Below are 15,918 nucleotides of genomic sequence, written 5' to 3'. Positions count from 1 at the left end.
TATTAAACAATATTATCGCACATCGCAGCTTTTTCTCATATCGTGCAGCCCTAGTGACCACTAACACATCAACCGTCTTGTTGTTAGAATCTTCAGCTGACCAAAAGTCAATACACACCATTTCAAGAGGAGCACTCGTGTGAATCGATACGAGCGGAGCCCTTGCTTCTGGCTCAGGCCTCTTACTCAAAATACACCTCTTACACTCATTAACGTATGTCTTTATGTCCTCCTCCATAGACTCCCAGAAGAACCGTTGCCTAGCCAACCATAGTGTGCGATGCTGACCCTGATGACCAGCGTTATCATGCACCCCCTTCAGAACAGTACCTCGAAGAGCTGTCGGCACCACAAACTGGTAAATCTTTTTCTTAGACACTGGATTCTTAGAAACTCTGTACAAAACACCCAACCTTAAGGTAAGTTTACCCCATTGGCGCAGTATCTTCACAGTTCTTTTAGACTCAAACACTTTTTCTCTGCGAGACGGACGCCTTCCTCTCTCCACAAAGAACTTTACTGTCAATCGCAGGATCCTGACTCTGTTTCACCAGCAGTTCATCATCGGTAAAACTAGGGAGCTCACTCTGCTCTACATCCCCCAAACTCTGTAAATGCTGCACAAACGACATACTCCTAATGGCTGCACCATGCTCCCAGTCACAGTGAGAATGAAGAACAGCTGACAAATCTTGGTGAGAGACTTTTCCAATAAGGTGAGTAGACCCTACATTCACATTTCCACCTACATTTGTAGGCTCCAACAGCCCATCTACCTCTTCACCATCCGGACGTTCACACGAAAAATGGAACATGTCTTGCACCTGCTCGACAGCGACAGCCTCAGCCTCGTGCAATAAGATATCATAAGGTGTCCTTGTCAATCTGTGCAAAATTCCCAAAGTCACAAACGGTACCCTGCTTAATGCATCTGCCACGACATTTTTCGGTCCGGGGATATACTTAATGTCAAAATCATAAGGCGCAAGCTTCGCTACCCACCGTTGTTCACACGCATCCAGCTTGGGCTTTGTGAGGATGTACTTAAGTGGGTTATTATCAGTCCACACAGTAAACCTGTGTCCCCGCAGCCAATGGCTGAATTTATCACAGATAGCCCATTTCATTGACAAAAACTCAAGTCTGTGTGCTGGATACTTTGACTGCGCATGATTCAAAGATTTTGACGCGAAAGCAATAGGCCTTGCCACAGCACATCCCTCCTGAACCTGCGACAAAACGGCCCCTAACCCACTAGAGGAGGCGTCCACAGACAACAGAAATGGCTTAGAAAAATCTGGGTGCGCAAGCAAAACCTGACTCACCAAAGCAGACTTCAAATTCTCCAGTGCTGCTCTACAGTCATCAGTCCAATCCATCGGAGAAAGAGTACGACTTTTCAGTCGTTTCACACCTTTCCCCCTTCTGGGTCTTTTTTGACCTGTCAAAAGCTGAAACAAGGGTTTAGCCACCATAGAACAATTTTCTATGAAATGCTGGTAGTACACCACCATACCTAAGAAGGACCTGACTTTACTTGCTGATGGTGTAACACAATCACTCTCCATCAAGTCTCTTTCAGATATACTCACAATGGCCTCGATTTTTGCTGGATCACTGGAAACCCCATTTTCAGACACAATATGACCCAAGAATTTTACGGACTTCCTCAAAAACCTACACTTTGAAGGAGACAATTTCAAATTGTGGTCTTTTAGACGCCGAAAAACCATCTCAAGCCTCTCCAAACTCTCTTCTTCAGTCTTCCCGAAAACCAATAAATCATCTAAATAACAAAGAAGGCTCAAGAAGTTCTGGTCACCAAAAACAGTCAACATCATTCTCATAAATGTCGCTGGGCTGTTGCACAGACCCTGGGGTAATCGATTATATTCATGAAGTCCCAATGGCGAACAGAATGCTGTGAACTTCCTGTCATCTTCGTGCAATGGGATGTTATAGTACCCAGAAGTCAGATCCATTGTACTAAAGAATGCGTTCCCCCCCAATGCTGCAAGGACATCTGCTTGGTGAGGAAGAGGATGAGCATCCTTCACCGTGCGTGCATTTAGCCATCGGAAATCAGTGCATAATCTTAAATCCCCATTTTTCTTCCACACTAAGACCAATGGAGACGCAAACTCACTGCTCGATTTCCTAATAATTTCCTTGTCCTCCATTTCATCTAAAGTCTCTCTCAGCTTCAAGTAATGTGCAGGAGAAAGGCGGCGGTATGGAAGACGAAAGGGCCTGTCATCAGTAAGTCTGATACGATGACAAAATCCCTTCGCTTCGCCACAATCCAAGCTGTGCCTTGAAAACACGCACTCATATTTCTCGACTAGGTCAACAAGCTTGTTTCGCCAAAAGGATGACACCTCGCAGTCTTTGACATTAAGATTGTTCAGCCCCAGGTCATCCAACCTGCTGTCACCCACTGAACTTGCTCCAGATGTAGAGTCCCTCACAGTTAGGCTACCACACGACTTGTCAGAACGTACCGCACCTGCATTTTGACTAACCACCCAGTCAGTCGTTTGTTCTAGGTCCTCTAAAGCAACACAAGGATACACATCGGCCACCTTCGCATTCTTCCTCAACAGAATTTCTGAATTGGTCGGGTTGATCATCTTAACTGGCAGCCAACCATCACCCCACAAAGGTGAAACAACCCTCCCAACTAACACATTCCGATGCACACAACGTGAAGTACTTGGTTCAATGACTACAGTGCTCCCTACAGACAGTACTGACCCTGTAGGCAAACGACCCCAAACAAGGTGTTCGCTCCTTGGCTGGAGTGTCACTGCTGACCTCAGTCTCAGAGTACCCACCTTGTCAGGAATCGAATCCCCCCTCCATCTCTCAATACATGAAAGCATGCGCAAAAATTGGCTATTGTCAGACTGTATAGCCGTGTCTGGTCTTTTCACCACTCTCCAAAATTGCTCTGTATGCTTCATCTGACTTATTAGAGGCTTCAAAACATTCGTGCCGAGTATAATCGGGTCATTTTGACCCCTCACGATCAGAACTGGTACACTGAAACTGACCCCATAAACTTCAAGCTTCAGATTGCATACACCATCTGGAGTAGTTTGTTTTCCCCCACAACCCACCAGGACAATATCAGAAGAACTCAGGATATCCTGGTCCAGCGCCCCAGCGTCTCTGAGTTGAGGAACTATGTCCGCGCTCAGAGTAGTCGCCATGGAGCCACTGTCCAACATCCCCCGAAGTTCAACTTTGTCCTGCAACAACACACTTGCATAAAACAAACTGCTACTTTGATCAACTTGCATGTTGTTCTGAAATACTACTGTTTTTGTTTTGTCAATGCTTTCACGGTAAAAGGAATAAACTGACTCAATATCAGTCTCAGAGGAATTACTACACAGCCCCACCTCTACCTCTGCCCGAAGGGAGCTGCCTAGTTTCCCTGAGACGTGACTTTGTCTTGGTGACCAGAGCCCACCCTCTGACTGTCGCAGTTGTAGCTCGTGTGTCCAGCTGCAAAACACTTGAAACACAAGTTATGCATTTTACAATGGGCCGTCGTGCTGTGCTCACTGCTTCGACACACTCTGCATTCTCTAATCTTATTGCCCGTTCGTTTAGGCCAGGGACCCCGCACAGACTGAGAGTTGCACACTAATGCTTTTTCCAGTAAAGACAAGACTTTGTCCAATGCGTTCTCATCAGTTACACCCGCACCCTGTTCAGACTTAGAAGGCACGATAGATACGTCAACATCTGGTTCTGAGACAACTGTGGTGAATTGTCTGACCGCTTGATTTGTCAACTTCCGCTCTCTTAACAACTCGTCAAGCTGCTCTTGCACCTCAGATGCGTTCCATGACTTTACAGGTTTACTTTTAAAAACAAAAGCTAACTCTTTGTCAGGGCAGTTACGAATGAACAGAACTGCTACCTCTTTGTTCCTGTTATCCAGAGTCCTGCCCTCCCATTTTAAACTTTGCTCAGCCACATCCGCCGCCTTGTTTAAACGTATCCAAAAATCCCAAGCGCTCTCTCTGGGATATGGTCTCAAAGAATAGAAGTCAGCCAACGGAATACCCGAACTGCTCTGGTCCCCGAAGTGCTGCTTCAAAACAGAAAATACAGAATCAACAGTTGGAGCCGTTGAACCATTACGCAGCCATACTCTCATTACATCTCTGGCCCGCCCCATAACTCTGTTCATTATCTCATCAACCATTTCAGAATCTTTCACCTCAAGTTTGTTCAAATATACCCTCATCATATCTTCCCATTCCATGATTGAGTATTTGTCCGAACTATCTCCTCTAAAATGTGCTGGTGCTGCCACCTCAGCTTTCAGGATCAAGTTCATTTTTGAAGCATCAATTACAGTGCTATTCGACTGGTCAGTCACATGGCCACTGATACCTTCTTGGAACCTCTTAGCAGATGGATAATTTGGAAATTCAGGTCTCATCATACTATCTCTAATTGACTGACCGATCTCACTGCCAATTTGTTTTATGAGGTTACTCATCTGACCAGACATTTCTGACTCCTGCGGAGCGAACTCATAGTTACTGGCTGCAGCGATTGGACTATCCCGCATATTAGTTCTTTCGTAGGCGGAACCACCAACTGTTCTACCCCGGCCTGTGCTACAGTACTCGGGATCCTCAAACAGCCTAGTTTTGTCAGGGGTACTCAAAAGACTGCCCCGCCCTCTACCAGCGGTAAATGTAGTGTCCCACCCCAAATCGCTCTGTCTAGCAGCCATTCCCCTCAGGCGTCAGAATACACTCTCAAAACACAAAAATATAAACAAAACAAATCAATCGTAATGAACCTGTTATAACTCAAAGAAATAAAATTCAAATGTCCTTACAAAAAATTTTTTTTTTTTTTTTTTACGCAGTCCTCCAATCAAAGACCCAGTCAATTGATGTTGCGAAGTACCTTCATCCACACAGTTCAGTCAAAACAGGTAAGTTGGTGACACTCTTCGATGATCCAGCACGCTGTTCGCTTGATCCAGCTTAGTCACAACTCACCAGTCCAACAGTCTGAATATGCAACTTCACAGTCGAATTCACGTGAAGCAGTTCATCAGCAGTCTCCTCCTAGACACAGCACAAACCGTCTGACGACCGGACGCCTCCGAAGAAACAGCAACAGATAACTGAAGTCCCGTCTCTCCTCCAGCACTCCTCAGCTCCAGTCGAACTCGACGTCAGCAATCCCGGCGGTCGACAACGATCAACCAATCGATGAGTCACGGCACCAGTTTTGTAGCGGTTGTTCCTCTGCGTTGTGTTATTTTAGGATGTTATAAAGAAAAGGATTTTCCACACAAAGCTGGTCGTACTAAAGATGAATTTAATCACAATGCCTGTGTGATAAAACACATAAACAAACAGGCACCGTTAACTGCAGCTCTTTCGCCTCTCCTCTCTAGTGACAATGCAGGAAAGAGCGCACACGCGCGCACACACACACACACACACATACATATACCATATATGTAATAATAGCAATAGTATCAATAATATAATTATATGCAAATAATTCAGAACAGCATTACAGTGTTTCTTAGATACCAATTAACATACCTGTGTGATAAAACACATAAACAAACAGGCACCGTTAACTGCAGCTCTTTCGCCTGTTAACCACAAAATACATGTTTAAGTACACAGTTAGTTAACTACAAAACACAGTGAATGCAATGTACAATATATATGAATAAACTAGAGTTTATCTCTAATATGCGTACCAAATACACAAATTTATATATTATTCGAGACGTTAGCCGCTTAGCCACTAACACATCTCTCACTCGTGTCACACCCACGCGCCGCCATTTCACGCAATGCACTATTCACTCAATAACAGAGCACAAATAAACTTAACTTAACAAGTTAACGACTCAAACTAATCGTCAATTATAACATCTCAATGAATACTCTTTCACAATTGATTATTTAAACTCAGGTTATAACACTTATACTCAATTTAACATCAAGTGCACGGAGCTCATGAAATCGTACCTCTCCTCTCTAGTGACAATGCAGGAAAGAGAACGATCACCGATTGCGCTGCCGTTTGAACCACTGACCTGCGCATGACGTCAGCCGACGTGCATACTGTGATTACCTCGTAAACTTTTCAAAATAAAATACCCCAAAACAAATAATAAAAATTAAACTAAAACAAATTTATAATCTGATGTAACAACATTTCCCTGCTACACAAAGACAAAGGTAATGTTACAGTAAAGATGATGTGAATGATATTATTTTGATGTTACAGAACGATGATCAATAATGCCATTAGTCATTAGCATACATGGTTAGCTAATCTAATAACCAGCGCTATCTGCTAGTTCTAACCAAAATATTAACAGTCAATGGTTCTAACAGATAAGCCTATAGCGCTATTATTATGGAAAATAGTAATATGAGTAGCCTACCTTCCTCGGACAAATGTGTAAATATTAGATCTAATCAGCAGGTGTATTAATGTTAATTTCATTGACATCAATATCTCACGTTTTCCCAGCTTGTAATAATCAATCAAAATACCATTAATAATCATAATAATAATTCCATAGTTGTAACGCCAGCTGTTAACTGTGTTACAGCTCATATTGTCTATAAAGTTTTTATCATGTTAAAATTTACACCTGTGTTAAAGTGCACGTCATTAATGTTAGAGCATAACTTAGCATTCCCACATGCAATATTATACTGCAGTTTACTGATTCTTTTGCATTCTGCTAATTAGAATTTCATTGTAATGACAATGAAATTTTAATTATTACTAATATATGAATTACTAATATAATTTGTATCTGAAAAAATACATTGTATATTATACACTATAGCCTACATCATGTATTTATCTCTAGGTTTCTCATTTATATTATTTCATTTTATTGTATTTTTTAAATCATGTGTTTATTATTAGACTGGTGTCACATACTCCTCTTCTGTTTATTATTATTATAATTAGTATTTTGAATGTGCAATTGTTTTAGTTAAATAAAAGAATGTCTAAAACAAAGCTATTAAGTTTCTTGTGAGTATATGTACATACAGTGCAAGTACTGTACTGCGATGCAAGGGGGCGCCACTTAAAATCTTGCCTAGGGCGCCTGCGTGCAGCCCTTGATTCTCTTGATATTAGGATGTTCACAGCTTTTTATTTTTTATTTTTAGGGACCATGAGTTTTGCTGACTTCAACATGAACATGGTAAAGTGAAAAATCAAACATCTTGGAAATGTTTCAGGAATGGCACAAAGGTGTGTGACTGGTTATGATGTGATTGTGTGATGTGACTGGTTATGACTGGTTATGATTCATAATGATCGTGCCTGAGAGCTCCTAATAGGGCCATTATGGGAGGCTCTTTGTCTTTAGCTTTCTTAGCTGTGAAACACTCAATATTCATGGGTGGTTTACGCCTACTCGCATAAAGCTTTCTTACACAAGACATGTCTTACAAATTTTAAATCAATATATTGTTATATATGATTGAGTAGTCAGGGGGATTTTCGCATAGGTTTGAAGAAAATATTCTAGGCTACGTGATACAATTTTCAAAAGTCTTGTGAAGAAATAATCAGTTTGGGTTTCATGACCTTATTTCAGTGACATTTTTTATTGTCATTTTCACAAACCACGCATAAATGTTATTATCTCAAAACTACAAACTTTTACAAACATGCTGCTGACATATTATTGTAGCAGAGTTTGTGCTGAATGCAGTGTAATAATACTTTAGCCATGAAAATGTCACAAGTAACAGAAATAAGCACAAATGTCAGAGCATGTCAGAACACCTCCAGGACCCAGAAAACCCCTCAGACCCCAGAGGGTTAATATAAACTGGGACAAATAAACAGAGAAAAAAAACTTTGAGATAACAAATTAATTCAATCTTTCCCAACGGATACAAGGTCCAACAAGAACAACTAACTCCTCCCAGACACAAATTGATTTGACATTTACAAATAGACCTGAGAGAGTAACTACATCACATAATCTGCTGACTGGTCTGTCCGATCATAATATCTCACTGCTGGTGAGGAAATCCAAGGTCCAGTCAGATGATTATAATAAATGTTTAACAATATTTATTAAAAGAATCAAATGAAAAGGAATACTTGTTACAGATTATAATGGAGTACTAACTAACGGATAGATACTAGCTAGGCTTCTGTGGCTTCTTGCATCCGGCACGCTGGAGATCCAGATCTTTGTTAGCAAGGAAGAGTGACGAGTCTGTCTGATCCTTCCTCTTTATAGTCTTGTGTCAGCTGCACTTCAGCAGATAACAGCAGCTGCTTTTAGTAGCGACAACTGTCTTCTTTAAGATTATAATCTGAATATGCAGGGTGAGCCTGGCTTTGAGCAAGCACAATTATCTCAAGCAGCGATCAGGGCCTCTAGCAGCCGTAGCAGGCGAGCTGTGGTTTGAGGCTGTGGCTTGTGTCCGGTCTCTAGTAACCGTAGCATGTCTTTAGCAAGCGTGGCTGTGGGTAATGTTTAACCTGACTAAGTGCCACAGAGCTACACAGTCATTTCTTTATTCAGCAATACATTTCAAATGGTTATATTCCTTAACAGCTCAGATAGTTCTCCTACATTGGTTGTGACATACTGAGCTGTGGGTTTCTTATTATGACCTTTTCTGGTCTTCTCTCGAGATTGGACATCAGGGGAAGCGAGTGAAGTACTCACATATGGCCTTTCCGTCACAAGCTCAAGGAAACGGGAAACTTATTTGGAGAAATCTTAATGAATTAACTGGTAGGAATAAAGAACAAAGGATAACTTTACCAGAGGGTTGTTCCATAAAACAAGATTAGAATACAAGTCAGACTTATTGTCGGTTGATTCGGTTTCATAAAGCAAACTTAAAATAGTTCAAACTCAGTTACTCTGGCAACTTATGCTGAAAAACTAGCCTGGTCCAGGGCAGGCCAACGGGCAGGCTAACGGGCAGGTTAACGGTCAGGCTAACGGGCAGGCTAACGGGCAGGTTAACGGTCAGGCTAACGGGCAGGCTAACGGGCAGGTTAACGGTCAGACTAACGGTCAGGGTCAGGCTCAGGCTCAGGCTAACCGTCAGGCTAACGGGCAGGTTAACGGTCAGGCTAACGGGCAGGTTAACGGTCAGGCTAACGGTCAGGGTCAGGCTCAGGCTAACGATCAGGCTAACGGGCAGGCTAATGGGCAGGCTAACGGGCAGGCTAACGGTCAGGCTAACGGTCAGGCTAACGGGCAGACTAACGGTCAGGGTCAGGCTCAGGCTAACGGTCAGGCTAACGGGCAGGTTAACGGTCAGGCTAACGGGCAGGTTAACGGTCAGGCTAACGGGCAGGCTAACGGGCAGGTTAACGGTCAGACTAACGGTCAGGGTCAGGCTCAGGCTAACGGTCAGGCTAACGGGCAGGTTAACGGGCAGGTTAACGGTCAGGCTAACGGTCAGGCTAACGGGCAGGCTAACGGGCAGGCTAACGGTCAGGCTAACGGGCAGACTAACGGTCAGGGTCAGGCTCAGGCTAATGGTCAGGCTAACGGGCAGGTTAACGGTCAGGCTAACGGGCAGGTTAACGGTCAGACTAACGGGCAGGCTAACGGGCAGGTTAACGGTCAGGGTCAGGCTCAGGCTCAGGCTAACGGTCAGGCTAACGGGCAGGTTAACGGTCAGGCTAACGGTCAGACTAACGGGCAGGCTAACGGGCAGGTTAACGGTCAGACTAACGGTCAGGGTCAGGCTCAGGCTAACGGTCAGGCTAACGGGCAGGTTAACGGTCAGACTAACGGTCAGGCTCAGGCTAACGGTCAGGCTAACGGGCAGGTTAACGGTCAGACTAACGGTCAGGCTCAGGCTCAGGCTAACGGTCAGGCTAACGGGCAGGTTAACGGGCAGGCTAACGGGCAGGCTAACGGGCAGGTTAACGGTCCGACTAACGGTCAGGGTCAGGCTCAGGCTAACGGTCAGGCTAACGGGCAGGTTAACGGTCAGACTAACGGTCAGGCTCAGGCTAACGGTCAGGCTAACGGGCAGGTTAACGGGCAGGCTAACGGGCAGGTTGACGGTCAGACTAACAGTCAGGGTCAGGCTCAGGCTAACGGTCAGGCTAACGGGCAGGTTAACGGGCAGGCTAACGGGCAGGCTAACGGGCAGGTTAACGGTTAGACTAACGGTCAGGGTCAGGGTCAGGCTAACGGTCAGGCTAACGGTCAGGCTAACGGTCAGGCTAACGGTCAGGCTAACGGGCAGGTTAACGGTCAGGCTAACGGTCAGGGTCAGGCTCAGGCTAACGGTCAGGCTAACGGGCAGGTTAACGGGCAGACTAACGGTCAGGGTCAGGCTCAGGCTAACGGGCAGGCTAACGGGCAGGTTAACGGTCAGACTAACGGTCAGGGTCAGGCTCAGGCTAACGGGCAGGCTAACGGGCAGGTTAACGGTCAGACTAACGTTCAGGGTCAGGCTCAGGCTAACGGTCAGGCTAACGGGCAGGTTAACGGTCAGGCTAACGGGCAGGTTAACGGTCAGACTAACTGTCAGGGTCAGGCTCAGGCTAACGGTCAGGCAAACGGGCAGGTTAACGGTCAGACTAACGGTCAGGGTCAGGCTCAGGCTAACGGTCAGGCTAACGGGCAGGTTAACGGTCAGACTAACGGTCAGGGTCAGGCTCAGGCTAACGGTCAGGCTAACGGGCAGGTTAACGGTCAGACTAACGGTCAGGCTCAGGCTAACGGTCAGGCTAACGGGCAGGTTAACGGTCAGACTAACGGTCAGGGTCAGGCTCAGGCTAACGGTCAGGCTAACGGGCAGGCTAACGGGCAGGTTAACGGTCAGACTAACGGTCAGGGTCAGGCTCAGGCTAACGGTCAGGCTAACGGGCAGGTTAACGGTCAGACTAACGGTCAGGCTCAGGCTAACGGTCAGGCTAACGGGCAGGCTAACGGGCAGGTTGACGGTCAGACTAACGGTCAGGGTCAGGGTCAGGCTCAGGCTAACGGTCAGGCTAACGGGCAGGTTAACGGGCAGGCTAACGGGCAGGCTAACGGGCAGGTTAACGGTTAGACTAACGGTCAGGGTCAGGGTCAGGCTAACGGTCAGGCTAACGGTCAGGTTAACGGGCAGGCTAACGGGCAGGCTAACGGGCAGGTTAACGGTTAGACTAACGGTCAGGGTCAGGGTCAGGCTAACGGTCAGGCTAACGGTCAGGCTAACGGTCAGGCTAACGGTCAGGCTAACGGGCAGGTTAACGGTCAGGCTAACGGTCAGGGTCAGGCTCAGGCTAACGGTCAGGCTAACGGGCAGGTTAACGGGCAGACTAACGGTCAGGGTCAGGCTCAGGCTAACGGGCAGGTTAACGGTCAGACTAACGGTCAGGGTCAGGCTCAGGCTAACGGGCAGGTTAACGGTCAGGCTAACGGGCAGGTTAACGGTCAGACTAACGGTCAGGGTCAGGCTCAGGCTAACGGTCAGGCAAACGGGCAGGTTAACGGTCAGACTAACGGTCAGGGTCAGGCTCAGGCTAACGGTCAGGCTAACGGGCAGGTTAACGGTCAGACTAACGGTCAGGGTCAGGCTAACGGTCAGGCTAACGGGCAGGTTAACGGTCAGGCTAACGGTCAGGGTCAGGCTCAGGCTAACGGTCAGGCTAACGGGCAGGTTAACGGTCAGACTAACGGTCAGGGTCAGGCTAACGGTCAGGCTAACGGTCAGACTAACGGTCAGGGTCAGGCTCAGGCTAACGGTCAGGCTAACGGGCAGGTTAACGGTCAGACTAACGGTCAGGCTCAGGCTAACGGTCAGGCTAACGGGCAGGTTAACGGTCAGACTAACGGTCAGGGTCAGGCTCAGGCTAACGGTCAGGCTAACGGGCAGGTTAACGGGCAGGCTAACGGGCAGGCTAACGGGCAGGTTAACGGTCAGACTAACGGTCAGGGTCAGGCTCAGGCTAACGGTCAGGCTAACGGGCAGGTTAACGGTCAGACTAACGGTCAGGCTCAGGCTAACGGTCAGGCTAACGGGCAGGGTCAGGCTCAGGCTAACGGTCAGGCTAACGGGCAGGTTAACGGTCAGACTAACGGTCAGGCTCAGGCTAACGGTCAGGCTAACGGGCAGGTTAACGGGCAGGCTAACGGGCAGGTTGACGGTCAGACTAACGGTCAGGGTCAGGCTCAGGCTAACGGTCAGGCTAACGGGCAGGTTAACGGGCAGGCTAACGGGCAGGCTAACGGGCAGGTTAACGGTTAGACTAACGGTCAGGGTCAGGGTCAGGCTAACGGTCAGGCTAACGGTCAGGCTAACGGTCAGGCTAACGGTCAGGCTAACGGGCAGGTTAACGGTCAGGCTAACGGTCAGGGTCAGGCTCAGGCTAACGGTCAGGCTAACGGGCAGGTTTACGGGCAGACTAACGGTCAGGGTCAGGCTCAGGCTAACGGGCAGGCTAACGGGTAGGCTAACGGGCAGGTTAACGGTCAGGGTCAGGCTCAGGCTAACGGGCAGGCTAACGGGCAGGTTAACGGTCAGACTAACGTTCAGGGTCAGGCTCAGGCTAACGGTCAGGCTAACGGGCAGGTTAACGGTCAGGCTAACGGGCAGGTTAACGGTCAGACTAACTGTCAGGGTCAGGCTCAGGCTAACGGTCAGGCAAACGGGCAGGTTAACGGTCAGACTAACGGTCAGGGTCAGGCTCAGGCTAACGGGCAGGTTAACGGTCAGACTAACGGTCAGGGTCAGGCTCAGGCTAACGGTCAGGCTAACGGGCAGGTTAACGGTCAGACTAACGGTCAGGCTCAGGCTAACGGTCAGGCTAACGGGCAGGTTAACGGTCAGACTAACGGTCAGGGTCAGGCTCAGGCTAACGGTCAGGCTAACGGGCAGGTTAACGGGCAGGCTAACGGGCAGGCTAACGGGCAGGTTAACGGTCAGACTAACGGTCAGGGTCAGGCTCAGGCTAACGGTCAGGCTAACGGGCAGGTTAACGGTCAGACTAACGGTCAGGCTCAGGCTAACGGTCAGGCTAACGGGCAGGCTAACGGGCAGGTTGACGGTCAGACTAACGGTCAGGGTCAGGCTCAGGCTAACGGTCAGGCTAACGGGCAGGTTAACGGGCAGGCTAACAGGCAGGCTAACGGGCAGGTTAACGGTTAGACTAACGGTCAGGGTCAGGGTCAGGCTAACGGTCAGGCTAACGGTCAGGTTAACGGGCAGGCTAACGGGCAGGTTAACGGTTAGACTAACGGTCAGGGTCAGGGTCAGGCTAACGGTCAGGCTAACGGTCAGGCTAACGGTCAGGCTAACGGTCAGGCTAACGGGCAGGTTAACGGTCAGGCTAACGGTCAGGGTCAGGCTCAGGCTAACGGTCAGGCTAACGGGCAGGTTAACGGGCAGACTAACGGTCAGGGTCAGGCTAACGGTCAGGCTAACGGGCAGGCTAACGGGCAGGTTGACGGTCAGACTAACGGTCAGGGTCAGGCTCAGGCTAACGGTCAGGCTAACGGGCAGGTTAACGGGCAGGCTAACAGGCAGGCTAACGGGCAGGTTAACGGTTAGACTAACGGTCAGGGTCAGGGTCAGGCTAACGGTCAGGCTAACGGTCAGGGTCAGGCTCAGGCTAACGGTCAGGCTAACGGGCAGGTTAACGGGCAGACTAACGGTCAGGGTCAGGCTCAGGCTAACGGGCAGGTTAACGGTCAGACTAACGGGCAGGTTAACGGTCAGACTAACGGTCAGGGTCAGGCTCAGGCTAACGGTCAGGCAAACGGGCAGGTTAACGGGCAGGCTAACGGTCAGACTAACGGGCAGGTTAACGGTCAGGCTAACGGTCAGGGTCAGGCTCAGGCTAACGGTCAGGCTAACGGGCAGGTTAACGGGCAGACTAACGGGCAGGTTAACGGTCAGACTAACGGGCAGGTTAACGGTCAGACTAACGGTCAGGGTCAGGCTCAGGCTAACGGTCAGGCAAACGGGCAGGTTAACGGTCAGACTAACGGTCAGGGTCAGGCTCAGGCTAACGGTCAGGCTAACGGGTAGGTTAACGGTCAGGCTAACGGCAGGTTAACGGTCAGACTAACGGTCAGGGTCAGGCTCAGGCTAACGGTCAGGCAAACGGGCAGGTTAACGGTCAGACTAACGGTCAGGGTCAGGCTCAGGCTAACGGTCAGGCTAACGGGCAGGTTAACGGTCAGGGTCAGGCTAACGGTCAGGCAAACGGGCAGGTTAACGGTCAGACTAACGGTCAGGGTCAGGCTCAGGCTAACGGTCAGGCTAACGGGCAGGTTAACGGTCAGGGTCAGGCTAACGGTCAGGCTCAGGCTAACGGTCAGGCTAACGGGCAGGTTAACGGTCAGGGTCAGACTAACGGTCAGGCTCAGGCTAACGGTCAGGCTAACGGGCAGGTTAACGGTCAGACTAACGGTCAGGGTCAGACTAACGGTCAGGGTCAGGCTCAGGCTAACGGTCAGGCTAACGGGCAGGTTAACGGTCAGGCTAAACCTCAGATCCTCTAACACTGACCAATAGGAACACAATGATATTACCACTGACAGTCTCTCATACCATTATTGGACTTTATACTACAGGGCCGTTGAATGCTTGAATCTGATTGGTTGACAAACGTTCTACGGTGTGCAATTATTTTCAGGGAACCGCACGGCTAAAGTAGTTCCGGCAGGTCTTGACCGCATTACAGTTCATATCACTGCACGTAGTTTACTGTAATAACGGAAAATAGGATACAATTCATAACAAGAAAAACTGCAGCCCCATGCGCTTGATCTGCAGTTTTCAATGTCTAACTTACTCCGCTTCGCGTCGTGACCGCATTACCACCTCGGGTGTGCATTATTTTTCTAATAACTCAACGGCCTGTCGTCAATTATTCCTTACCTGTTAACCATCAGTCTTAAAATAAATACACAGTAAAGAAAATCAACTTAAATAAGGCTACAATGATAAATGAGACAATGTAGACCTACAAACGTGTTAAATTGTATATGAAATGTGTATGTTAACGTTGTTATATATATAGACTTATATATTGTGTATATACAGTATCCAACAGGTTTTCTTTTCTTACTGCCTGAATGTTTTGTGCCCAAGATTTGATTAGATAGTTGTACAGATTTATGAATACATTTCTCTCTGGTTTTATTTGGCAGCTGTAGTACATTTTTATGGTTATTAGAAGAACATTAGAATATTACATTCTAAAATAAATAAAAAAAGCTCATTAAAGCAGAAGTTAAAATCACAAAATTTAAAATAAATAATTACGAAAGCGCAGACTACATTTTAACTGGTAAGATGAATCTGAGCTTAGTTGGCTATATTACTAGCCTACCCTTGATTTTACAATAGTCCCGTTACAGTTATTTCTATCATAAAAATATACTTAAAAGGTTTAACATTCTAAATAAGCCACATTTAAATGTCCAACAACAAATATTTTAGCATACATGTATATACAGTCATGGCCAAAATTGTTGGCACCCCTGGTAAATATGATCAAAACTGGCTGTAAAAAATAAATCTGCATTGTTTATCCTTTTGATCTTTCATTCAAAAAATTGGCAAAATTGTAACCTTTCATTGAAGCAAGAGAATTGAAAGTGGGGCTAAATCACATTATGAAATAAATGTTTTTCTCCAAAACATGTTGGCCACAATTATTGACACCCTTTTATTAAATACTTTTTGCAACCTCCTTTTGCCAAGATAACAGCTCTGAGTTTTCTCCTATAATGCCGGATGAGTTTGGAGAACACCTGACAAGAGATCAGAGACCATTCCTCCATACAGAATCTCTCCAGATCCTGCAGATTCCCAGATCCATGTTGGTGCTTCTTCTCTTCAGTTCAGCCCACTCATCTTCTATAGGGTTCAGGCCAGGGACTGGGATGGC

General features: G+C 47.2%; 1 protein-coding gene across 5 annotated transcripts in view; it reads right to left on the bottom strand.

The window, feature by feature from the left end:
* LOC307005951 (uncharacterized protein) overlaps positions 1–15,918 on the bottom strand; it is a 120,395-nt gene that overhangs the window by 67,861 nt on the left and 36,616 nt on the right. The window contains exon 1 of one of the 5 annotated variants that reach the window (XM_079626501.1): positions 3,932–4,066. The exons of 3 other annotated variants lie outside the window; for them this stretch is intronic. The gene's annotated coding sequence lies outside the window, so the exon portion shown is untranslated. Of the gene's footprint in view, positions 1–3,931; positions 4,067–15,918 lie in introns of those variants that run through there. One more of the 5 variants, XM_079626500.1, reaches the window with a different exon arrangement.

The sequence above is a fragment of the Phoxinus phoxinus genome, assembly GCF_949152265.1.
Source record: "Phoxinus phoxinus genome assembly, chromosome: 1".
Taxonomy (NCBI): domain Eukaryota; kingdom Metazoa; phylum Chordata; class Actinopteri; order Cypriniformes; family Leuciscidae; genus Phoxinus; species Phoxinus phoxinus.
This window is presented reverse-complemented; position numbering and strand designations above follow the sequence as displayed.